The sequence below is a fragment of the Mesoplodon densirostris genome, chromosome 19 (genome assembly GCF_025265405.1).
Source record: "Mesoplodon densirostris isolate mMesDen1 chromosome 19, mMesDen1 primary haplotype, whole genome shotgun sequence".
Taxonomy (NCBI): domain Eukaryota; kingdom Metazoa; phylum Chordata; class Mammalia; order Artiodactyla; family Ziphiidae; genus Mesoplodon; species Mesoplodon densirostris.
Genome location: NC_082679.1, coordinates 47179631 through 47206686, shown reverse-complemented (window position 1 = coordinate 47206686; position 27056 = coordinate 47179631). Strand labels below are relative to the sequence as shown.

Sequence of the window (27056 nt, the reverse complement as noted above, 5' to 3'; positions counted from 1 at the left end):
GTTTATTTCACTTATTGGACATTATACGTGAAACAGAAGACAAAGCCTTTCTGGCAGTCAGCATCCTAGTGCCACAGTATGGATTGGAGGCTGCCTCCCAGGCACGAGCTATCCCTCTCTGCTTTCTACAGCTTGAATGACACTTTTGCTGGCATACAGCAACCTAATGCCTCATTTCTCCTTGTTCTCCCAAGGGTGACTATGTCAGAGGCCACCAGGTCCCTCCTTGCCCCGCTCCAGGCCCATAATCCTGAAAGTAGCTCAGAGTTAAGACTGTCTTTAGAGTGCTCCTACAGTGTTTCATCACTGAGAATATGAGAAAGGTTGGGGATGTACAGCAAGTATCACCTTGAATAAATAATTACGTTATAAAAAGGAATAAATTACACACATACAGTGTAAAATATACAGTACATCTATGGATTGGGGGCAGGTTCTACCTGAGCAGTGGTTCCCAAACCTGGTTGGTGTCAAAATCACCTAGTGAGCTTTAAAATGCACAGATCCCAAGGCTTCCCTGGTGGCGCAGTGGTTGAGAGTCCGCCTGCCGATGCAGGGGACGTGGGTTCGTGCCCTGGTCCAGGAAGATCCCACATGCCACAGAGCGGCTGGGCCCGTGCACCATGGCTGCTGACCCTGTGCGTCCGGAGCCTGTGCTCTGCAACGGGAGAGGCCACAACAGTGAGAGGCCCGTGTACTGCAAAAAAAAAAAAAAAAAAAAAAAAAAAAAAAAAAAAAAAAAGCACAGATCCCAGAGATTCTGATTCAGTAGGTCTGGGGTGGGACAGACCTTATTTCAAAAGGTCCCATGGTAATCCTGATATAGAATGTCTGCTGACTATGGCTTTGAAGTGACTGACCTATTGATAGAACACAACAGTTATGCATCCTAAATGCAAGTCGACATAAATCAAAACCACTCAAATACCCATAGTTTTCTACTATTAGAATTTTTGGTTCATTCTTTACAACAAAGAATCATTTCGTTTATTTATTTGGAATAATAAAAAAAAAAGCCTACCTCAAAACTAATATGATTCCCATATAAGCAATTATGGAATGTATGACTCAAGAAGGAAGTTCTAAAATATCACCTCTATTGTGGGTAGCATCAATATCAAAAGATCTCTCTCTATGGTATGGACAAGCTCAACATAAGACAAAAGGAAAAAGGGGGAAAGAAAAAGAGAAATGGACACACATAACGGAGTGAATTCATGGTTTTGCAGTGTGTGTCAGTGACCATGTGGCCACTGCTCCAGGGTCTCTATAACCCAGTACTCATTCCTGAAGGCTACTTTGTAGAAACAAGACCATTTTATTTGGTAAATGGGGTCTCCTATAAGGTAAAGGTTAAATCAGAAGTCAGCAGCTTAAACAATGTCTGTACCAAAGGCATAGTAATAGCAATAATAAGTGGCAATATACTGCCTTTGAACAAAGATTAAGAAACAGTTAATATGAAAAAAAAACAGAGAGACATCCTTAGTGAGTAAATAGTATAGCATAAAATATGAATAATAGTTAAAGTGTTGTTCAACAGAACAAAGAAATCTGAAAAACAGAAGAAGGCTATACATGCATAGGAACACAGAGTTTAAACAATAAAACAAAATGCTACTTTGAACTAATATTAGGTTATAAAAACAAGTAATCTGTCAACTTGGTTACTCCTGAGAAATATGGAAACAAATAGAGGAAAAAAAGAAAATATAAAACGTAAAATAGACAGCTAGTGGGAAGCAGCCGCACAGTACAGGGAGATCAGCTCGGTGCTTTATGACCACCTAGAGGGGTGGGACAGGGAGGGTGGGAGGGAGGGAGACGCAAGAGGGAAGAGATATGGGAACATATGTATATATATAACTGATTCACTTTGTTATAAAGCAGAAACTAACACACCATTGTAAAGCAATTATACTCCAATAAAGATGTTTAAAAAAAAAAAGAAATACAGACAAAAGCTTAATCAAGAAGTTGGGGGGAAATTTATATATATACAAATACTCAAAAGACAAGACAAAAGAAGGATCAAAGGCCTTGTCCGCCAAGGAGCCAGAAAGAAAAAAATGTATCATATAATAAAATTTATTCCCAACAGGAAACCAAGTCACTACTATTTTATAGTCTCAACATATACCTACAACAAAAAAATTTTAAACAGAAGTAGAAAGCTGTAAGATACAAATAAAACAGAAACACAAGAAATACTAAAAACAATGAGGGTGTCCTCTATTATTATAGTTCTGTACCATACCTCTGTGAATGTATAATATCTTGCACACACTTAACAATTTGTGACAGTGACTGTGCTATGCCAGTTTTGTAATACCAGAGTTTATCTAAAAAGTAGTAGGCTGGGGGCTTCCCTAGTGGCGCAGTGGTTAAGAATCCACCTGCTAATGCAGGGGACATGGGTTTGAGCTCTGGTCCGGGAAGGTCCCACATGCTGCAGAGCAACGAAGCCTGTGCGCCACAACTACTGAGCCTGCGCTCTAGAGCCTGCGAGCCACAATGACTGAGCCCGCAAGCCACAACTACTGAAGCCCGTGCGCCTAGAGCCCATGCTCCGCAACGAAGTGTAGCCCCTGCTCACCTCAACGAGAGAAAGCCCACATGCAGCAACGAAGACCCAATGCAGCCAAAAATAAATAAAATTAATTAAAAAAAAAAAAAAAAAAAAAGAATCCGCCTTCCAATGCAGGGGACGCAGGTTTGATCCCTGGTCGGGGAACTAAGATGCCACATGCTGTGGGGCAACTAAGCCCATGTGCCACACTACTGAGCCCACGCTCTGGAACTAGAGAGAAGCCCACGTGCCACAGTGAAGATCCCGCATGCTGCAGCTAAGACCCAAAGCAGCCGAAAAAAAAAAAAAAAAAAGATACAGTCTACCAGACTGGCTCTTCACCCCCTCTATTAGGGTATGTTTTAAACTAGAACGGCTGCTCTAAGTCAGGGTATAATTACCTCCCTCCCTCCCCACTGCACACAAAGCATCAAGATTATCTATCTGCTCTCTTCTTCAAAAGCCCTCACCCATCTAGGACATTTTAGGACTCTATTTCCTCCTTCCTTGTTGGGGAAGCTAGTGTATCACCTACCTCTTTCAAAATAAGAAACATGGGATTTAATTTCAGTGTGAAAAATGCTTAGAGCTATAGCTATATACTTGATAGGATTCTGAATAGATCAAAGTCTATGCACTCAAATTTACAATTAACTTGGCTTTCATTCAGAGTCAATTTACTCTTATTTTAGAAATAATTCAAACCATGGGGAATAAGAAGAGACATGAAGTATTAGAGGCAAACAGCTAAGGCCAACAACAAGGAATAGGTTAGAAAGCTTAACATTTAGCAATAAGGAAGTATGTTCCCAGTAATTTGAGGTAACACAGGGTATCTAACAAGGAAAATGTTCATAACATATATCATGAAAAAAGGTTACAAAAGAGGACACAGGATTCCAGCTTAGTTTAACAAAACAAAAAATACAACAAAACTAGACAAACAGCAATTCTGTTGAGATCCCCTACCTTAAGTCAGGCCGACATTATATCTTGCCTGGCCAAGTGTGATGGCCTCCTGACTAGTTTCCCTGCTTTCCCTCTTGCTCCATTACCACCCATTTTTTACACAGTGGCCACAGATTTCTAAAATATAAATTCATTATCAGCAAGGAGACTTCCCTTCTGAAACCTCCCATGCTAAAACTCTTAGGCTGAAGTCTAAACCCTTTCACCGGGCCTACAGGGTCCTTCAAGGCCCTATCAGCAGATCTGCCTGCATCCAGCCTCATCCACTCTGCTCTAGTCACTGCTTTCAGTATCCAGAACGTCCTAGGTTTCTTTTCTCTTGCCTCTGGGCCTTTGTACATGCCACTCCCTCTTCTAGGAATATATAAGCAGTTCAACTTCTATGAATTTATCGTACAGATACACTAGTACATGTGCCCAAAGAGCTGTATGCAAGAAGGATAATTATTATAGCATCTTTCTCTAACAGCAAAAGATCGAAAACAACTCAAATGTTCAGAACAATGTTCTGTATATTATGCTACCATTTGTGTTTTTTTTAAAAAAGATACATAAACACATGTTCATATATATGTAGAATTTTCTCTGGAAGGATATATGAAAAATTGGTAATATTTATTACCTCTGGGGAAGAAAACTGAGGGATGAGAGGCAGGGGGAAGTTATTACTTTTCACTATTATCATTTTGTACTGTTTGAAATATTTCCTCTCATGTCCTTGTATTGAATGTGATAGTCACAGAATACTTGCACAATTACATGTTGTTTTAAAAACTGTACCATATGTAAATGCCCATTTACAAAAGTGGAGGAAAAAACCGTAAGGAAACACACCAAACTATTAATAGTGTTTACCTCTAGGGAAAAAAGTAAAAGGTTCGTTAGGTTCTAGTATAATTCTACAATTGTTAGACTCTACCAAAGAATGAAACTAAACATTACTCGAATGATACAAAAAAAGTTTAAGACCAAATTTAAGTAAGGAAAGTTTTAAGAATCGCCACTGCAACCTCAATTCCCTCTAACACTTGGGCAGAAACGTGGCTGCCAGTGCCCTCCACCTGCCTGCACTTTTGCAACTGTTCCTGCAAGGCTCTCGAGCCTAGCTTTACTAGGTAAAAATACTTTTATTATTTCTTTATACTTATTGGAAAGCTTCAGTACTATTTCCTATTGTATTGTATTCCTTTTTCCCTTTAAAAATTATACAATACAGATAATAGGAGAAAACTCTGATAAGCAAGAATATGAACTTATACATTTTACATAAACATGCTGGTTTATATCCACAGTCCCCTCCCCATATATACACGTATTTACTCTCACACAAAATCATATTGTGCATACTACTTGATAATCTGCTTTCTTTATGTAGCATATCTCAAATCCCTCTCCATTTCAATATATTTCTAGACGTAATAAAATGGTTGCATGACATTCTATTACAGTTGTCCCTCAGTATCCACAGGGAATTGGTTCCAGGACACCTCCCAGCCCTGGCCAGATACCCAAATCTGTGGATGCTCAAGTCCCTTATATATAAAATGGCACAGTATAATGGTCCCTCTTTATCGCAGTTGGTTGAATCTGCAGATACAAAGGACTGTCTGTAAACAGGTGTATCATAATTCAATTAGTCCTCTATTGTTGAATATTGTTACTCCCAAATTTTGATAATTCTGAGAAAAAAACCCTATTTGCATTATAAAATAACTATGTTATAAAACTACAGAAAACCAAGAAAAGTCACCCGAAACCTAACCACCCTCACACTACTAGTTTATTTTGTTTTGACTAGTGTTTTGATGCCTATCCATTTAGTCTTTTTTTCCTTGGCATTCATTCATTCAAACAAGCTCTTGCTATATGCCAGGTTATTACTGTTTGAGTTTTTCTTTACTTTTCTTCCATAACAATTTTTTGTACCATATTTTAATTTTTTTCTTCCAGTTTTACTTAGATATAATTGATGTATAGCACTGTATAAGTTCAAGGTGTACAGCATATGATTTGACTTACATACGTCATAAAATATTTACCACAGTAAGTTTAGTGAACATCCATCATTTCATACAAATATAAAATTAAAGAAATAGAAAAAAGTATTTTTCTCCATGATGAGACTCTTAGGATTTACTCTTAACTTTCATATATAACATACAGCAGTGTTAATTATACTTATCACCTTGCACATATAAGCATCCTAAGTGCTTATGTATCTTATACATAAGTACTTATGTATCTTATAAATGGAAGTTTGTATCTTTTGACTGCCTTCATCCAATTCCCTGCCTACCCCTCCCCCCACCATGTACTATATTAAAAAAAAAAAAAACAAACAAACAAAAAAAAAACTTCTCATAAGCATTTTGCTGGTTAATAGTCTTCCCAATCAGCTTTTTTTTAGTGGTTGTCAAACATCACTCCCAACATAGGATTTGATCCTGTTTACTTATCCGTTTGTCTACTGCTCAATATATTTTCTGATTAACTTCCTGCTAAGTCCCACTTAAGTTCACTTAACTTTTGTACTCTCTGGTGGTCATCACTATTCGATTTAATGCAAAATATATACAATGACCAACTATTGCTAAAGTGTAAAGATCATCACTTTACCCCTATGTAGCACATTATAGTTGGTTACAAACATACAGCTGGCTCTCAAAGAACACGGGGTTTAGGGGAGAGCTGAACTTCCATGTAGTTTAAAATCCAACTTTAATTCATAGTCAGCCCTCCATATACACCATACCCTCATTAGTGGATTCAGCCAACTGTGGGTTGTAACACCGTAGTATTTACTACGGGGAAAAAAAAATCTGTGTATAAGTGGACCAAGCAGTTCAAGCCCACATTGTTCAAGGGCCAACTGTATATATTTCCCCCTACCGATACTACATTTAACTGTCATAAGCCTTCAATACAGTAGATATGTCATTTTACAAATGGGAAAGAAGGGACAAGGAAGTGACCCTTAATGAACTTGCCACAGCTATTAAGCTGCACGCTGGCTAAGCCTTGGTGCCCTAGTAAGATTAAAATCTAATTTTATGCTTCTTTTGTATTTCCCGATACACCTAGATCAGGGTCTCTCCTCCAGAAAGCCTTTCCCAACACCTTTCACTAACTTCTGTAACTGACCATCCTCCCTGCACCCTGAACATAGTTTTATCAGAGCACTGACAACACTTATTTATAGATCTCTTGCCCCATACTCTACTTGAGACCCTCAGGAAAAGGAACCTTTTCTTACTCATCTTGAAATCCCCAGTACCTAACGCACTCCCTGGCACAAAGTAGAAAGGCAAGTGTTCAAAGGATGGAGTGAGCACATTACAAGTGCTCAGTGAATAAATATTGCAGGTATTTAGAGCACATCTAAGTATCTGAGTTGATCCAATTTACATCATTTCAGAGAAGGTCACACTTCAGTATATCTAGAACCAGTTAGGTTCAAATATAAAACCTGTATTCAAAGAGCAGGCATTATCAATACAGAAAATGTAATTCTTAAGTGCCATTTACATTAAGAGCAATACTCTAGTAACAATACTTAGAGATTGTAAAACACACAAAACAGTTAAGAATAGATGCTTTCAAATAATTATTTTAGGAGTCATAAGGTCCATAGCTTAGGATTTAGCCATTTTATTATGACTCTGACTAACCTGAATGGGGGCGGGGGGGAGGGTACAAAAACCAGTATAAATTGTTAATTATGCTTGGGTTAACGTGACATTTGTTTTCAAAACTCTGTTTTATAGAATTTACAGTTTTAGACCTGATTTTGCTCAATACTGCTGCTTTTCTTTTAAATTATAATTCTTATATCATTGGAATGGTCTTGATGACTTGGTCCAGCCATCTAGAACTGTCTACCAATCTGCACAGAGCCCTTGTTCATGTTGGGCATGTGTAGTAACATGCATACAAGCAAACAAGCTCCATTTAATACAATTTAACTTCTATAGTCCACAGTAGATACTACAGGGGACAAATAAGGAGCTGGATGGTAGAGCTGTTACATAGCTCAAAAGTACTGCTTCTCAAATGTTTGCACTGTAGTACCTATACAAATAGGGCTTCCCACTCCCAAGCACTCATGCCCTATTTTGTTGAAGACCTGTGTTATCTTAAACAGTCATAGAGTTCACATTCTTCTCCTAAAATATATATTTGCTTTAATGTAAAAAAATTTGTAATTACTTACCAGTTAAATTACTTAACTCACCGCCCCCTCAGTGAGCACAATTGAAGCTCCAAGAAGATGGGTCATGTTTATCTTGTGGCTTCAAGTACCCCGGAATCATACCACTTTGTACCCTAAGGGTATTCATATCCCAGTTTGAGAACCAGGGATCTAAACAATTAAACTAGTCATAAAACTTAAAAGTGACCAAAATGTTCTTACAACCCCATTCCCCAAACTCTTAAGGCTAGTTTTCTCAATAGCTTTTCAAATCAGTATTGTTTCTCTTTTCAGCAGCTCATTAGTATGCACTGTGTGTCAACATTAAAAGAGCCTGCAGAGCACAAGTTATTTCTGGAGCAACAGAATACTAGCACATACATCTTGTCCTTCATATCTATCGAGGTACCAAGCTGCCCACTTGGAAAACAGACAGTTGAAGAGAAGAGCTTTCACTCCTGTTCCCTTCCTCCTCTCTATTTGCTCCAGGCACAGCTTGTAAGAAAAATCTTAATAGTCATTTAGATGATTCATTCATATAAGCTTATCTAATCTCAGAATTTGTAACCCTCACTTTTACACCCCTTTTCACCATTACACAAGTGCAATTAAACTATTTTCACATTTTTTAGGGGATAAGAAAGATGTTCTTCCTGGTAGCCTGAGAAGAGGTAATTTTCACACCTAGAACCCTACTTTATTGTTAATGAAATCCCAAAGCCTAGTAGACTGACATTTATGAGGCCTGTTTCAAGTTCCCTATACTGTTCATTATATTTCATAGCAGAAATTGTAGGCTAAAGTAAATTTTTTTTGTTTGTTTGTTTTGTTTTGTTTTGTTTTTTTTTCCTTTTTGCGGTATGCGGGCCTCTCACTGTTGTGGCCCCTCCCGTTGCGGAGCACAGGCTCCGGACGCGCAGGCCCAGCGGCCATGGCTCACGGGCCCAGCCGCTCCGCGGCATATGGGATCCTCCCAGACCGGGGCACGAACCCGTATCCCCTGCATCGGCAGGCGGACTCTCAACCACTGCGCCACCAGGGAGGCCCGGCTAAAGTAAATTTTAAGTGACCCTTTCAAATGTTTTTTAAAAAATTATTTATAATGACTGTAACACTACGAAGCAACATGGGTTATCAGCTAGGTTAACTCAAATTAAGTGAGACAATTTTTATCTAGGATACCAGCTTCCCCAATAATAGGATTCCATCTGTTCCTCATCAAAATTACAAATTGCCACAAGCCCTGGACTTTTGAGGTCATTTGCCAAGAGTCAAAATACACATTTTGGAATGTATATTTGGGTTGAATGGAATGTATATTTGGAATGTATTTTGGGTTTCTACAGAAAAGCAGCCACCATATCCTTGTGTCTTTCTATGTACATACTCAGAATGGTACTTGATGCTTTATACACATTCTCATCAACTCCGAGAATAGTCTCTTTAATTGGTATTATTCTCACAAGTAAGGACTGTAGGAGTAGAAAGGTTAAGTAATTTGCCCAGTGTCACCCAGCTAGTATACAACAGTGCACGCAGTTTCAAATGGAGTACTGCCTGAATATAAAGCTTGTATGCCCTCAATCACCCACTGTCCTGTATCTCCTATACCCAAGAATGATCCAGCAAATCCTCCAACCCCAGGAAGGTCTTATTACTCCTATTTTTAAGACCAAGAAATGGAAACAGCATTTACCTCTCCGTGGCTGCAAAGTCAGTTTGAGCAGGGAAGACAGAACTCAGCTCTCAAGCCTCTGGTCAGCAATCTATCCACTACTTCATCTTGTTCTTTGGCCCCAGGTCTGTGATCATTCTAAAATAGAAGCACAAATCATTTTATGAACACCAAACATACACAAATGCAGATACAGTATGAAAAACAAAATGAGGGCAAGAGGAAGACAAATAAAATTGGGAAACAATATACTTGCTAAAATGTCACATTACTAATTGACATGCTGTAAATGTCTATCAAGTCAATAATAAAACCTTCACTTATTTTTTTAAACATCTGCTAAATATATAAAGAACTAAAGATTTCTGATTATCAAAATAGCACCCGATTGTGACCTTGCAACCAAATAATGTAAATACAGTTAAACTACCAAAAAATTAATTCTTATAGATGTAGTAATACTCCTTTAACAGTTTATTTCCTTATCTTCAGCAAGTAGTGGTTTTATTGATTAAGTTAGTTTAAACCACAAATAAAGACTATATTTTTCATGTAATAAGATAACTATGGGGGGAGCTTTCACTACTGACCTTTGAAAATCCTAGAAGCACAGCAACGAAATATCTTTTTTTAGACAAATAACAAAATATTTTTAGGTCATATTGTTACTTGACAATTCTCTCCCTAAAATACAAATAAATGGATTGTCAAGCTTCAGGCAATGGTAGAGTGGTACTTAACTCCATGGCAGGGGGTTGGGGGGAGAAACTCCCAAATGAAATGAAAGAGCTAAATTTAAGCATTTCCAAAGAATTTGGCATATGAGGTACAATTAAGAGGGAACCCATCTCATAACTAAAGCCCACAAAACTAAACTGATATAATACTTTACCAGATGAAGCTAAAGAAAAGTCTTCTCTGTTGAAAAGGCAATTTATAACAACATAAGAAGAGAATTAGTGCATTTAGCCCACGAAACACTTTTGTATTGGAGTCCATATATTGTCACTAATGTGTGTCAAAAGGAATGAAATTTTACGCCCCTGAAAATTGATGAGTGACTAAAAATAAGATCAAGTGTGGAAAAATCACTATTCTTGGGGTATACGTTAGCAGTCTGTATGCAATGCCACATCTTTGCATTCAAATACTAAAAACTGAGAAAATGCACAAAGGTACTGCCAGGGAAGATCTGAAGACAACAACTAGAGAAAGTTTGCAGATGTTTAAAAAAACAAATATGGTATGCCAAATCTACACATTTAATTGTGAACCATGGTCTTCAAAGTTATACATTACTTGCCATTATTGTTTTTTCTAAACCTGTATACTCTTTCTCAAAGCATTAAATTAAGACAAATCCTACTTGTTTGAAGAGGGACCTAATTTTTGGCAAAAAAGCCTCTAGTCGTCTGAAACCAAGATAGGTAAATAAGTTAGACAGATGGTTAACTAGGTTTCTGATTTTAAAAAATGAAATAGAGCCTATAAGATAGTTAATGTAGAGTGAATTTGATGCCAGTAGCATCCCTGAAGCAAAAAACCAGCCTCTAGAGGAACATTCTGCCAGCAGGCACCACTCTGCAAGGCTCTGCCACAGGGCCCTAGTCAGCCACAGGTGGCTTCTGCCACTCCCAAGGAACTCCCCAAGCCACACAGAGAAGTCCTTGGTGGGTGCCCTCATTTTTTCTATGTCCTTTAAAGCAAAATCCTAAAGCTCTTAGAATTTGAATGCATATTAAGGATAACTTTTAAGTTATCCTAAATTTTAAGTTGGTTGAATGGATCCCTAAAGATAACTTTTACAGCTACTCTTAAATAAGCAGTATTTTCCTAGGTAGGTAAACATTCCTGTTGTAATCTTCCTCATACTAGTGATTTAAGTTTCTTTGGGTAACCTTATGTCCTCAATTTATTCTCTCTGTGAACTTAGTTTTCCAATAAAAACAAAGGGGACTTCCCTGGTGGTCCAGTGGTTAAGACTCTTAAAAAAAAAAAAAAAAAGACTCTGCACTCCTAATGCAGGGGGCACGGGTTAGATCTCCGGGTTCTATCTCTGGTCAGGAAACTAAGATCCCGCATGGTGCACGGCGCAAAATAAACAAACAAAGTATGAATCCTGGCATAGAGGAAATCTTAAAGGACAGCAACTCTGTGGACAAGATCTATACCATTAAAACGACATAAACGGGACTTCCCTGGTGGTGCGGTGGTTAGGAGTCCACCTGCCAATGCAGGGGGCACGGGTTCGAGCTCTGGTCCAGAAAGATCCCACATGCCGTGGAGCAACTAAGCCCATGTGTCACAACTACTGAGCCCACACACTTAGAACCTGTGCTCCGCAACAAGAGAAGCCACCACAATGAGAAGCCTGCGCACGGCAACGAAGAGTAGCCCCCGGTCGCGACAACTAGAGAAAGCCCACGCACAGCAAGGAAGACCCAACACAGCCATACACATACACATACACACATACATAAATAAATAGAGTATTTAAAAAAACAAAGACATAAACGATGTGTAAGACCAAGAAGCTGATGGCTGGCTGTACATGGCACAACTGAAATCAAGAAGCAAAACATGGTCTATGGAGCACAGTGCTACCAGGAAAACAAGCTTTCTTCCTGACTCAACTACAGACCCGCTGGATTTTAACCCGTGTGGACCTTATTTTAATAAGTAAAACATGCCACCTGCCATCCATAATTTCAAAAGGAAAGTAAAACTGAAAATTACAAGAATGCCAAAAATTACACAAACGGACCAATATATTAGACAATTAAGTGTGGTTCTATTCTCAAGCCTGACACTCCATCAACACTACTGCATTTAGTTACTTAGGGCAACTTTATTATGGAGGAGAGGGAGAACGAACATTTTTGTAGGGTTCAAAAAAGTAATGTTGAAAACACTCCCCTACGGAGGCATTTGCTGCAGAATCCTACAGATTGAGATTACACACAGTAGACCGGTCAATTTTGCCTAGCACCAGGCTGTTTTAATATCGTCATAAACTTAACATAGCCTCCCCCTCCCCGCCCCGCTATTTAATCAAGACTTTCCTCTCTCCAAAGCAACCCCAGTTGATACATCAAGTGCTGCACGATATTGTATTAAGGTACTAGAATATTTGAGGGAAAAGAAAAAACTGGCAATTCGACAGGAAGCTTTTTAATGATGCAAGAGAACTTAAGGACAGAATAAATTTAACATATATTCCCTGTTTAACTTCTTTTGCCACCTAAAGGGGACCTGGAATTTTAACTTTCCTATTTGATCTAAACTCAAAGAAAGCAGGAAGACGCTACATATGCGAATGTTTACTTATTGCTGAACTCAGGGCTGCCGGAAGTCAGCTACTAAAAAGTAGTTACATTACGCGTAGATATTTATAAACCAACTGCAACTAGTGACCCAGGATTCAATTACAACATCATCCCTCATATTTCAGCATATGGGCAAATTACCAGTGGAGTCAAGAATAAATTCATTCTGCCCTACTGGCGCTTTAGATCGGGTTGCACAATCCCGGGGCAAAACTGCCTTCGCCTAGCCCTAAAAGCATCAGGTACTAAATACTGTAGTAAGTTAGCGTCAGGATGTTTTAAAGCGAGACGGAAACTCAAGAGTTGCCTGAACCAATTTAGCCAGCCCATAATCCCGAATTCAGGAATTTGTCACGTCACTTAAGATCAGAATGAAATTAAGTTTTGATCCCTTTGAGATCTCTTAGCGCACAAAGTCAGGCTCCTATCACTGCAAGGGGAATCCGACCCTCGCTCGAGAAAAACTTGTGGAACTCGTGTCCTTTCCGCCCACCGTAGGGGGGCCGCACTGGTCGGGTCGGGCGAGGAGCCCGGGCGCTAGTTTGGGGGCGCAGCGGGGCCCGGCGGGGGCGGCGAGCGCGCGTCCCCCCGCCCGCTCAGGCGGCGTCGAGGCGCGAGCAGCTCAGCCAGCCTTGCAGAGGGAGCTCTCGGCAGCTCTGGGGTCCCTCTACTCGCAGCCGCAGCAGCGCCGCCTGCGCCACTCGGCGGAGACGGAGACCAGCGGCGGCGACGCGCGGACTGGGAGCGACCGCGGAGCAGCCGGGCGGCGGGGGACGCTCGCAAGGCCGCAGGGTAGGTTCCGGGACTGGGCAGGCTGGAGGATGGGCAGCCCGAGAGGCGTCGGCAAGGGCCCGACACCCATACTGCATGGAGACCTGGCTGCGCGCGCGGTGGCTGGGTGTCGACACTTGAGCGAGGCGGGCGCGGAAGCCGGGGAGCGGAGATCGCCTCTCGGCTGAGGCCACCCATGGCGGGAGGGGCGGAGGGCAGAGGGCGGGCCGCGGCCGGGTGATCGGTCGGGCCAAGAGCCGGCCTCAAGGGCAGAGACAAAGGAAGGAAAATGGAGTCGCCAGCGCGCGGGCCTCTGTCGGTGCCACCGCCGGAGGCCTAGCGCGCCGTAGGAGGGAGGCCTAGCGAGCGAGCGAGCGGGCGGACGGGGTGGGGGGGGCGGCCGGGCCGCGGCGGCGACGGGCAATGGCGGCGGCCGCGCCGCAGCAGGGACGGTAGAGGGAGACAAACACCCCCCGGCGGCGGCGCTGGCGCCGGGCTACAGCCAGCGCCGACCGGAGCGGCCCCATCGTGACACCTAGAGGCGGCCCGCGAAACCTCCTCCACCCGGGGCCCCCTTACCTCCGCGCCACACCCCCCGCAGCGCTCGCTCCGCCGCCGCTCCACCGCTCCGGCCACCCGGCGTCCCCAGCCAGCTCCGCGCACCCGCACCGGCTACCGCCGCCGCCGCTGCCGCCAAAGAAGCAGCTCCGCGCACGGTTTAATCGCTCCACAGACTCGGACACAAAATGGCGGCGGCGCGGTGCAGTGCGCCTGCGTCGGCGCTGCCGGGGCCGCGGGTGCTGATAAGGGAAGGGACGGGTGGGGGGGGGCGGTCGGGCGACGAGTGGAGGGCGGGGGAGGAAAGGTGAGGGGAGGGGTTGGCGCAGGGCAGCATGGGAGGCGGCCCCGGGCGCCAACTTTCAAAAGCGGGCGCGATGGCGTCACGGGACGCGCTGCGGGTCGCGTCACGCCGCACGCGCCCTCGACTGGTCGCGCGTGGGTTCTTAGGGAGCCCGACGTCCGGGCTCCCGCTGGGTGGGGCTTCCTGGGCGGAGGCAGTCGCCTCTGGGCGGTCCAGGATCCCGGCCCGGTTGACCTGGTTCCTTAGCTGCAGTCACCCGCTCTGAATCCGTAAGGGAAGGGGGGTGGTGTTTGGAGGAAGCGCACGCGGGGTTAGGCGGTGGGGCTGAGGCGGTTCTTGGGCGTGGCCCCGCCCCCGCCCCAGTCTCCGCCCTAGCAGGGCCGGACCCGCCTTCCGAGCGCAGCACCGCAGCCCGCCACCGGGTGAGGCCGGGCGGGTCCCTTCTCACTCCCGGCTCCTCAGAAACAATCCAGCGCCTGCGAGCCACGGCAAGCAGGGCTGTCCTTGCCCAGCGGTTTTGGGGGATCTCTCCGCCCTACAAGAGGGCCTCCTAATACCGGGTGTGAGAGAAGAGGGCGAGGGCTTTCTGGTGTGCCCAGGCCATCTCAGCCCGGAGAGGCCAGAAGGCCAGACTTGATGCTTTTACACGATCATAGCAGTCTTTTGCCAAAAGGACTTTCTGTATTTGGAGCGGCGTAATTGTGTATTTTAAAACGTACATTTCTTGTTTTTGCCCGAGAGCTGTTGAGCTCTCTGTGGGCGGGATCCTTCAGCCCCTCACAGTGCGGTCGCCCCTCCCCCTCCCTGAGATGCACCTGCGGACTCTACCCAACCAGCAGTAAAATTCCCTGAAGACTGACTGGGAGATGTTCTGGTGGCTCAGGGAGGAGAGTCTTTGATACTTATGGTAATCTGACTCAGGACTGTATTCTCAACTCCCTTACCTTAGATCACGGAGAACAAACGGACCCAGCGTCAAGTAGGCAGCGTCTGCTCCATTGAGCTGATTGTTCCATTACGAGAATGTTAGCCCAATGTTGACAGATATTTTGTTTTTTTCTTTTTAAAGAAAATCTGGGGGTTTTTTGTGTGTAAAATCTCCAGGTGTTGGCAACTAAATCAGATGTTTTAAAACTGCATGAGCTGATTAAGCCGCACGTGGGGGCTGTCAGTTTATGAGACCTCTGACTTGGAGGAAAGAGTGAAGAGAAGTTCCAAGGCCAAATCCTAGGCACTCCAGCATTTAGAGATAGGGTAATGGAGAAGGAGACAGGAGGAACAGCCAGGAAGACAGAAGGAAATCCACAGTGTTGAATTTGGAATCCAATGGCAGAGAAGGATTCAGGTAGGAGGGGAACGGTCAACTGTGTTTAGTGCTGTTGAGAGGTAAACTTGGGCCAGAAACATGGCTATATTGAATTGGTCACCTTGGAAGACGAGCTTATCATTGGTGACTTTGGCTTGATTCATGTTGGTAAATCAGAGGTGTGGACCTGACTAGAATGGGTTGAAGAGTGAACAGGAAAGTGAGGAAATAGAGACAGCACACATAGGCAACATGAGAGAAGCTTAGCTGTGAAGGGAGCAAAGAAATTCAGGGATAAATGTGGAAGGATATGGGGTTAAGGGAGGGTGAAAGAATTCTAGAGCATGTTCTAAAAGATGAAAGGGTTCTAGAGCATGTTTATTTGTCATTGGGAGTGATACAGGAGAGCGAAGCCTTGCTTGACTTTTTTTTTTCTGTGCCACAGGGCTTGCAGGACCTTAGTTCCCTGACCAGGGATAGAACCCAGGTCCACGGGAGTGAAAGCACTTAACCACTGGACTGCCAGGGAATTCCCTTGCTTGACTTAAATCAGGGTGAAATTCATGGGAGGATATAAGGAAACTGGGAGGATTGACCCTGGATAGGAACAGGATGCTTCCACTGTGGAAATCAGGGTAACAAGGGTGAAGATGGGTGCAAATGCAGGGGAGAGAGAAAGCAAGCTTGCAGTTTTCGCCTTGGTGGTATCGGGTACCCGTTTGAAGTTTGTGATCATGAGTTTAAAGTTAAACCAGTTGGCCCAGTGTGCGGTTTTTCTCTAAGCAACATTCAACTGCTTGGGTACAGACATGAAGAAAAGGGATAATTTGGTTTCTCAGCACCAACACCCAAGTTTTCTGATTTCTAGTAATAGGTACTTGCCTTATGTGATTATTCACTATTCTAGAAATGTGTGAAGTATCTGGAAAATTTACATGTGACCTCTTTTTCTAGAAACCAAATTATTCCAGTAGTCTCTTATGTACACCTGAGGACTCAAGCATAAAGAAAAGGCAACCTTAGAGAAAAATTACCAGACACCTCTGGAATATTTGCATTTTGCATTTTTTTTCAGCCCTCCACTCCAAACAGCTCCTGGTATACTTAGGAACTATGTACTGGAAACAAAGCTGACTTACACTTTAATGCTTAGCTTCTTTTCTTTCTGGTACCTTTAATAAACTGACTAATTCGCTTTCTCTAAGACCTTGCCTCAAACCATCTTACCTTTAAGCTTCAGGAATGTCTTCTAGGACTTCCCAGGTGGCACAGTGGTTAAGAATCTGCCTGCCAATGCAGGGACATGGGTTTAAGCCTTGGTCCGGGAAGATCCTACGTGCCACGGAGCAGCTAAGCCCGTGCGCCACAACTACTGAGCCTGCGCTCTAGAGCCCGCGAGCCACAACTGCTGAAGCCGGCACACCTAGAGCCTGTGCTCCGCAACAAAGAGAAGCCACCGCAATGGGAAGTCCACACACCGCAATGAAGAATGGCGCCTGCTCGCTGCAACTAGAGGAAGCCCGCGTGCAGCAACAAAGGCCCAATGCAGCCAAAAATAAAAAATAAATTTATTTATTAAAAAAAAAAAGAATGTATTTTTATGTTTATTTTTTATTTATTTATTTTCTTATTAGTCATCCATTTTATCCACATCAGTGTATACATGTCAATCCCAATCTCCCAATTCATCACCCCACAACCTCCCCCCAACACCCACTTTCCCCGCTTGGTGTCCATATGTTTTTTTCTCTATTTCTGTGTCTCAATTTCTGCTCGGCAAACCGGTTCATCTGTACCATTTTCTAGGTTCCACATATCGTTAATATACGTTATTTGTTTTTCTCTTTCTGACTTACTTCACTCTGTATGACAGTCTCTAGATCCATCCACGTCTCTGCAAATGACCCAATTTTGTTCCTTTTTATGGCTGAGTAATATTCCATTGTATCTATGTACCACATCTTTATCCATTCGGCTGTCGATGGGCATTTAGGTTGCTTCCATGACCTGGCTATTGTAAATAGTGCTGTGATGAACATTGGGGTGCATGCGTCTTTTTGAATTATGGTTTTCTCTGGGTATATGCCCAGTAGTGGGATTGCTGGGTCATATGGTAATTCTGTTTTTAGTTCTTTAAGGAAACTCCATACTGTTCACCATAGTGGCTGTATCACCTTACATTCCCATCAACAGTGCAAGAGGGTTCCCTTTTCTCCACACCTCTAAAGCATTCATGTGGATAAATATAAGGCAATGTATTTATTTATTGATTTATTTAGTTTGGCTGCGCCCAGTCTTAGTTGAGGCATGCAGGATCTTTTTTATTTGCGGCATGCGGACTCTTAGTTGTGGCATGCATACAGGATCTAGTTCCCCGACCAGGGATGGAATCCGGGCCCCGTGCATTGGGAGCGCAGAGTCTTACCCACTGGACCACCAAAGAAGTCCAAGGCAATGTATTTAGATGGCAAAAACCCTCAACTGTATTTACAATTATATTTACAACTGCTAAGGTCTGAATATGTGTCCTTCCCAAAATTCATATGTTGAAATCCTAATGCTAGATGCGTATGGTATTGATAAGTGGGGCCTTTGGGAGGTGCTTAAGTCCTGAGGGCGGTACCCTCATAAACGGGGCTAATGCCTTATAAAAGAAGTTTCATAGAGCTCCTAGCCCCTTCCACCATGTGAGGACATGGCAAGAAGGCACAGCTATGAACCAGGAGAAGGGCCTTCACCAGAATATGACCATGTTAGTGCCTTGACCTCAGATTTTCCAGCCTCCAGAACTGTGAACAGTAAACATCTGCTGTTTATAAGCCACCCAGTCAGTGGTATTTTGTTATAGCAGCCTGAATGGACTAAGACAACTACTATATTTATATTATATCAACTATAATTACAACTATATGACCTCTGAGGCATCAGTTAGAAGCCGGGAATGGGGTCCAAGTGGCCTTGGAGCCTGCTCTCTGAAGACAAAGATTCCCACATGCTGCTCTTACATGGCTGAGAAAATGCTGAGGATCACTAGGAAGGAACAAAAGGAAATGTTTTCTTCTTGCAGGAAATGGTGATGTGTCCTACTTCATGAAATTGGCCCCAAAGACCAAGGAACGGAAAGCCAAACCAACAGGATAGGCTGTTTCATGCTGGACAGAAACAAGGTGAGAAGGAAAAGTAATATGATGAGAGCCTGTGGAACAGTTGGGATGATAAAAATAAGGACAGGTTTGTTCCCTGCAGTACTATCCCAGACTGGTCACCAATGAGAACTGTTGTGACTTAAAAGCACCAAGTGATTTAAGGAAGTGTTCTTCCCATGGACTGTCTCAGGTTTGTAGTCCACAGGAGTTCAGGGCATTATCAGCAGAAGGCTGTCAGCTTACCACATGGCATTGGTGAAGTCACCACGTTCTAGGATCTAGCCCTCAGCCTCGAGAGTGGATTCCTTCCTTAGGGACTCATCAGGTGCACAGGAGCTTGATGGATAAGCCAAGTGACTAACTGGGAAGTGGACTGGTGCTCACATGCTGGCAAAAGGCATATTCTCTCCCTATAGGAGAGCCTCCTGGGAAGCCATATTACTAGAAAGCTTTGGTAAGCAGTTCATTAGGTTGAGATGTAATTTATATAACTTAAATGTTTAATATCATCCTCTTTGATGCTGGAGTCAGATTGTCTGGCATTTGAATCTTGTCTTGGCTCCTTATTAGCTGTGTGATCTTGGGTGAATTAGTAACAACTCAACTGCAGGTTTCTTCTCCATAAGATAGGATGATAATTGTACTTCACTAAGGACTGAATGAGAAAATGCAAGTGAAACTTTAGGCATAGTTCTAGGCACCAGTAATCATACAATAAATGTAAACTATCATTATTATTTCTTTTATTTTTATGCTTCTTAGTAACCTACCCTCACTCCCAAATCTACCTTCTGATGGACATGGTCTTTCTAGATTAATTAATAGAATTACTTACTAAGTGTTCCTTGGCCTGGAAGCCATTCTTTCTAAGAAAAGTGTACTTTGTACTGTAGTTCTCAGGAGAACAATGCTATTTCCAACATCTTCCTTAGCTCCCACTATTGCCCCCAGGTAAAGCTTGCAATAATCTTGATAATTTATGTGTTTTTTGGAACTCATTAAACAAGAGAATCAACAAATGGAGAAGAGATGTGCTGATTTTCTAAGTAACAATGGGCAAGACTCTTCCTGCCCACTTTGGGGGTAAGACCTAAAGCTACACCTGAACACTCCCATTTCTCTGTGTCTGTTGAGGACATGTGTGAGATATATTCCAATTCAGCAAAGATTTATTGAGTACCAGCTATGTTCAGCTCCCTTTCTAGGCACTGGGGATACAAAGATGACCCAAGATGTGTTTCCTGCCCTTAAACTCAAAATTTAGAAAACAAAACCAAAAAACATTTAATGCATTAATTGTTATAATGAGAAGAAATGAACTCATAAAGGAGCAAATCATTCCCCAGGAGTATCTCATTTCAACTGGGTGTTAAAGGATCAGAAGGCATTAACATGGCAAAGGTGTGTAAAGTGAAGAGCCATAATCAAGGACATAAAAGGGTAGAAGAGTGTTGGGGGGACAGCAAGTTATTCCATACTTTTGAACTAGGGTGTAGTGATACTAAACCTTATAAGATGTTTGGAAAGCTTTCAATGTCAGCTGCCAAGGCCAACCACTTTCTCCTAAATTTTAAAGACCTGCCCTTCTACATCATCTACCCAGACCACAGGAATTTTTTTCCTTATTGATGTCTGCTTTCTTCAGACCCCTGTAAAAACCCTGTTTATTTTTTACCTCTCAGCTCAAACTACTGCTCTCTAAAGTCTAAAGAAGGACTTTGCTTGGGCCTACATCTCACATTTGAGAAGTAGGTCACTTTTGTTCTCTGTGCTCTTACCTGCATTTTTCAGGTATGCATTGATCACCCTTAAATATTCCATCTAATCTGTACACTTTTCACTTTGCAAAACACCTTCATGCCTGCCCTTTCAACTGATGTTCACAGTTCTTTTTGAAGAGCCAGCCACAGTTTTATCCTAAGCTCTAGAAATGAAGTGACTTGCTCAGAGTCATCCAGTAACTTGGCAAAACCAGAATGAGTACTCAGATCTTCCAGCCCCACCCTGTCTCTTCCTGTTCTTTCACTGGCTGCTCAGGGCTCCTCACTGTTAGGTAGCATTTCCATTTTTATAGGGATCCTCTGGACGTGATCCTTTAGCTCAGGGGCTGCTTGGGAGGGGGAAGAGGAAGGGAAGTCTATCAGGCAGGCTCTGGGCCTCTCTGCTCCCTCATTTTCTCCCCCTTCTCCGAATTTTATGTGATTTGTTTAAGGGTAAAAAGGTGTCTGCCCTCTAATGCAAGTTGGACACTATTGCCTTAACCCAAAGAAAGAGATTTTTTTTTAAACATAATTTTATTTTATTATTTCTTTATTTTGGGGGTGCGCACCACGCAGCTAGGATCTTAGTTCTCTGCCAAGAGATTGAACCTGCACCCCCTGCATTGGAAGCGTGGAGTCTTAACCATTGGACTGCCTGGGAAGTCCCAGGAAGGGCTTTAATGGGGGAAATTCCAGCCACTTGGAAAGCAGATAGCAGAGGTATTTGGAATCATGACTTATTAATCTGTAACCTGAATAACTGCTCGATGCCCAGGTCTATGCTCAAGGCTAGGGTAATACTGGAGAGAGATGATGTCCCTAGTCCTCAAGGGCCTTATGTTTTGTCTTACATTAGTCTGGAGACACTAAACCTCATGAGCATTAGTAGGTAAAAGTCAAGGATGGAGAAGCAAGTAAAAGGCATGGGCTGCTTGTGTGGGAGGAGCAGATTGGTCACTGGATATCAGTAAAGCAAGGAGGACCCTCAAAGTTCTGCCTCTAGCCTACACCCTTCTTTTCTTGCCCAACTCTACATATCTAGCTTCTTTCTGGACACTTCCTCCTGGATGGCTCCCAGGCCACCCTTATGAGCCTTGTCACTCTCCTCCCAGTTTGCTTCTCTAGGGCTCCCCCTTTTCAGTGAAAGATGCCACAACCCATCCACCACACAGGCCAGAAACCTGAGCTTCATTTTCTCATCTCCCACATCCCATCAATCTCCAAGTCCTGTCCATTCTACCTTCAGAACATCCCTTCACTCTAACCTCTCTATCTCCACTGCCTCCAACCTGGCTCAGGCACTGTCACTGACCACAGCCGCAGACTCCTCACTGCTCCCTGCTCCCTCCCTCCACACAACTGCCAAAGCGACCTTTCCAAAGCACAGACGTGATCACAAAATTCCCCCGCTTCAAGCCCATGGATGATTCCCCAGTGTTCTGGGGGTAAATCCCAAACTCCTCAGCCACTCCACAAGCCCCTAACTGCCCCCTCTGGCCCCTGTGGATGCAACTTGCTTGCCGCCTCCACTGGTCTGATCTCAGTTCTCCCTCCCTATATTGTCCCCTGCTCAGGCTTCCGTTCCATTCCTTATTTGAGATCCCCGTGGTAAAAGTGCATTTTTTAAAAATTAATTAATTTATATTTTGGCTGCATCGGGGCTTCGTTGCCGCGCACAGGCTTTCTCTAGTTGCAGCGAGAGGGGCTACTCTCTGTTGTAGTGTGGGAGCACGGGCTCTAGGCACGCAGGCTTCAGTAGTTGTGGCACGCTGACTCTAGAGCACAGGCTCAGTAGTTATGGCGCACGGGCTTAGTTGCTCCATGGCGTGTGGGGTCTTCCTGGACAAGGGCTTGAACCGTGTCCCCTAGCATTGGCAGGCGGATTCTTACGCACTGCGCTACCAGGGAAGTCCCGCTAAAACTGCGTTCTGAAGAGCTATGTTTCATGGGGGACTCTGGGGGGTATTTTGAGTATCCAGGCTTTTTCTGCATTAAACATACACTGTCCTTTCATGTTCAAAATGTTTTCAGATCATGTTAAATTTTAGCGGTATTCATCAAAAGCTATTTCTTGACCCACTTTTGCTGGGGACAGTAAAGGCAGATGCAGCCTGATTAAATAGAGAACTGCCTGGAGCACATGTTTAAAATACAGGTTCCCTGGTCTCTGAATTTGAATCTCCACGCAAGTTCTCAGGTGAATCTTACCATTGGGTAAGTTGGGAAGACCTAACCTGATTTCATTTATAAGAAACATCCAGAGACTTCCCTGGCGGTCCAGTGGTTAAGAGTCCACGCTTCCACTGCAGGGGGTGCGGGTTCGATCCCTGGTCGGGGAACTAAGGCCCACATGCTGCATGGTGCGGCCAAAAAAAAAAAAAGAAATATCCAGAATAGGCAAATCTATAGGATCTGTGGTTACAGTAGATTAGTGGTTGCCTCGGGGGCTGGGGGCCGGGAAAGGGAAGGGGATGTAGAGGTCCCAGGGATGATACCTAAGGAGTGCCGAGTTTCTTTTGGGGTTGATGAAATCTCTAAAATTGATTGTGATGATTGTACAACTCTGTAAATATACTAAAAGCCACTACTGAATTGCACATTTTAAATGGGTGAATTGCATGGTACGTGGACTAAATCTCAATAAAGCTGTTTAAAAACAAAGCAAAACACTTGGACCGAGCTCTACAAGCAAGGCACCAATCATCTTTCGCAGACCTGGGTGGTACCTGTTACCTAGTAGTCAGCAAATACTTATGGATGTACATATTGGAGGGTACAAAGTAAATGAACAATTGCAATGGGGTGTGATTCCCCTAGTACTGTACTAGGGGAAATGCATGTTTCTGTGACAGGAGCCCAGTGGAAGGGAAGCTTCCTGAAGAAATTTGTGATGTCTAGGTTGAAGCCTATCAGGTAACCAGGCATTAGCAAGGCAAGATGAGGAGTGGGAAGAGTGTACCACAGAGGGGCACGCAAGCCCTGCGGGTGGTTTGGTGAGGTCCAGTGCAGACTGAGAAGTTAATGGCAGAAGTGAGGCTGGAGAGAGGAACTCACTTAAAAGCCTTTGTGAGCCAGGTTGAGGGGGCTGGAATTTTCCCTAAGAGAAACTGTAGTGGTGGGTTTATGTTTTTAGAAATCACTTTGCACCATGGAGAATGGACGGAAGAAGGGCAAGATCAGAGGCAGGGAGCCTGTGAGGGGGCAGTTTTAGTGTTTAGGAGAGAGGTCAACATGTCCTGAAACTGAGTGGTGCCAATGGGGATAAAGAGAAGCAGACAGAATTTAGAAATATTTAGGGCATTTAATTGAGAAGATTCTGATGGCTGGGAAGAGGGGACGGGGAAAGAAAGAGTCAAGGGTGAGGCCCAGTTGTGTGGCTTGAGTACCTGAGTACTTTCTCCAGAAGTTCTGGAGGATAAACAGGTTTGGAGATGTTTGATTTTGAGAATGCTGTTCAAAACGTGTCCAGTCACCAGTTGGATATGGGGGTCGGGAGGTGAGAGAGCCGTGTGAATCACTGGCACACAGCCTCAGCGTATAGATGGAAGCCAGAGAAATGGATGAGGTGGTTCAGGGAGTGTGTTTCAAAAGAGAGGAGAAAAGGGCCTAGAATGGAATCCTGTGGAGTGATGTTTATAAGAGGATGCCTGAGGAGGAGGTGGAGGAGAAAGTTGTAAGGAGATTCAGAGGAAATAGCTACAAACGTTGGTGTTAGCATGGCAATTCATCTGCTTATTCAGCTGCTCCAAGTCAGTACTTATTGAAGATCCATATGCCCTGGGTGTCTTCAGAGATAAGTGAGACGTGACCATTGACATTAAACTTAAACTGTGACCCCACTGCACACCCCATTGCAGCCTTCTGAAACAAGAGGCCCCTTCTCGCAGGTCAATGACAGTCTTATTTTCCAAATGATAGATGTTCTTCCTGAGCTGTTTGTATAGGCCCGGGAGTCCTTCCCAAGCTCACCCTTCTGTATTATGTAGGTCCAGAAGAGCCAGGTCTGGCAGCCAAGCCAAGAGCCTTCTGTCCATGGGTGATGGATGGCCTAAATAGGGCACTCCAGGGCTGTCTGGGGTTGGGGGGAGCATGTCATATGCCTAGGGTTCAGCAGATTGTACCCACACACCAGGCAGAAGCACACAAGGAAGTCACCCCCGCTCTGTAGGCGAGACAAAGAAGCAGTTCTCTTCCCACGTGCCAACCCATCTGCTTCTTTGCATTTACCAACGTGCCTTTTTTTTTTTCTTTTTTTTTTTTGGTTCTCTGCAGCTTTGAATACATGAGGAAGGAGAGTGGGAGACTGGAGGCAAGGTAAGGTTGGAAGAGGGCAAAAGGAAAGGAGGGGAGTCGGGGGAGCCTCCAGGGACCACCAACACAATAAATTGTATCCTGGACTACCTCAGCCTGGTCCCAGTTTTTGCAGTGCATGCTTATTAGTTTCTTCCAGGGAGACCCCCAACGATGGTGGCCAAGGCATGGCTGTGGCCTTGATGGACCTGATTGATGGGGTGCTTCTCAGTGTGTCACAGAACTTGGAGGCCCACTTCCTTCTGTCCCCTCAAGAGGCTGGCACAGGCTCCACAGGACAGCTGGGGACAGGCTTTCCCTGCTCTGGTGCATCTGACTCCCGATGGTGTCATCAACCTCCCATCACTGGACGCAGCAGGCTCTCCACCGTCCAGAGTCGCGGGAGTGAGTGCCTCTCCAGACCTGTGTGACAGCAGGGTGGGAGACGGGAGGTGTGCTGGGAGCAGCGTTGCCCTGTGGGAAGACCTATGTGAGGCTATGTGTGTTCGGGGAGGGCAGGGTGTACAGGAGGGAGGACAAGGGCTCTCCCTGCCCCCCACCACCTCACAGACATGGGCCTGAGCCAGGGCATAGGAGGCCATCCAGCCTGACTTCAAGTCATTGATGGAGAGGGGTTGAGTGGCTGCTCTGGGGTTGGTTCACACTGCTCTGAGCTGGGTAGGGTTAGTGGGGCAAAGGCCCGAGGCTCTTTTTGTCTTGGCCTTGATAGTCCTTCGGCCGTACCTCACAGTGCCCTAATTCTAGCTCCTGCCCACTCTGACCTTCATATCCACCCTCACCTAGAGCTGAATACGAGGCTCGGGATTCAGGACTCTCCTTGTAGAGGACAGAGTTAGGTACCTTATCCCTTCCCAGAATTGGAATGCAGAGACGTAGAGCCACTCAGATCTCCAATGACAGTCCCAGTTGACCCCTGGCTGGGATATTTTCCCATCCTACATTTCTTGCCCAGGCCCTGTCTCCTCCTGTGGGTTAAGCCATGAGCTTGTGCTAGTCCAGCCACCCCCGCCTGCACTTTCGCAGGACCTGGTCAGCCAGTGTTCACTTCCTCTTTCCCCGCCACACAGGCCACGCTTTGGATGTCAGTGGACAGTCCTGCCCTACTAGGGGACCTCAGGCCTGAGGGGCTCCTAGGGGTGGTCCTGGGACTGCAACCCTGCTGCAGGGGCCCCTGCGGCAGGCCCAGGCTGTGGCCAGCTTTGGGTGCTGCCTTGGTCTCTATCGTTTGTTTGCCTTCCCCTCCCCTACCACTCCAGCCGACCACCCCAAAACTGAGCTACACTATCCCTCCCATGCCACCCGTCACAGTCACAGAGGGAGCACCGTGCTGCGCCGATGTGTTGGGGGCTGTCAGCCTGCCCCCACCCAACTGGAATGAGCCCCTTGCATCCACACACAGGTGTTTCCTGTGCTCCTTCCTGTTACCGTTTTTTTTTTCTGCTCAGCTTGGCTTCCCCAGCAGGTGGTTAAGGGCCCAGCCACACCTCTTCATACACAGCTCTAAAACACAGGGGGGTAGGGCTCTCTGGGGATCTGGGTCACCCCCCAGGGGGGACTGTTGGCAGCTCACTGGCTCTACCTGAGTGCAGGGACACAGACTCCCCCCAGGGTGTCACGCTGCTGTGCTACAGCCACAGGTACTGGGACGCCAGAGTGGGCTCAGGGAGTGGGGAAGGCCCTGCCCTTGCACTGTCTCCACTGAAAACTCTGGAGGGAGAGGGGAAGGGTGGCAGACCTTTCTCCAGGTCTGTCTGAGACCAGCCTTGGTCTCCAGTCCAAGGCTGTTTCTCCAGCCTTGAGTGTGGGCCTCCCCCAGGCCCTCCTTAGAACAGGCCTGCCATGCTGAAGTCCCCCCACCCTCAGGCTCCTCCCATTGAACACTTAACTTTCTGGGGTTAATAAATTCACGTGAGCCCTCTCTCTGGAGCCCTCTTTCCTGAAGCAGCACAAGTCTGCCAGCTGTGGGGAGGTCACAGGGTTTAGTCAGGTTTGTTATTACGGAGAGGAGGTGGCTCAGGGAGAGGAAGGACTTTCTGTTTAGAGTCACAGGGCAGCCATCCGGGTCTCCTGCCTCCCAGGCCCCAGCTCTTCCCCTCTGCAAGAATCTCCTCTCAACTACCCAGCACTCAAGGAGCTCCTTGTGCTCAGCCCCCTCTGTAGGAAGCTGCCTGG

General features: G+C 44.8%; 1 protein-coding gene and 1 long non-coding RNA gene across 4 annotated transcripts in view; one reads left to right on the top strand and one right to left on the bottom strand.

The window, feature by feature from the left end:
* Positions 1-14269, bottom strand: part of CTCF (CCCTC-binding factor) — a 48880-nt gene extending 34611 nt beyond the window's left edge. For 2 of the 3 annotated variants that reach the window (XM_060084194.1, XM_060084196.1), the window contains exons 1-2: positions 14079-14269; positions 9424-9540 (exon numbers count right to left, since the gene is read on the bottom strand). The gene's annotated coding sequence lies outside the window, so the exon portion shown is untranslated. Of the gene's footprint in view, positions 1-7748; positions 7862-9423; positions 9541-14078 lie in introns of all 3 variants that reach the window. The other variant, XM_060084195.1, reaches the window with a different exon arrangement.
* Positions 13339-26784, top strand: LOC132480208 (uncharacterized). The gene is made up of 4 exons (XR_009530613.1): positions 13339-13520; positions 18735-18834; positions 24846-24887; positions 25014-26784. It is a non-coding gene; the product is annotated as an uncharacterized LOC132480208 (long non-coding RNA).
* The last annotated feature ends 272 nt before the right edge of the window (positions 26785-27056 follow it).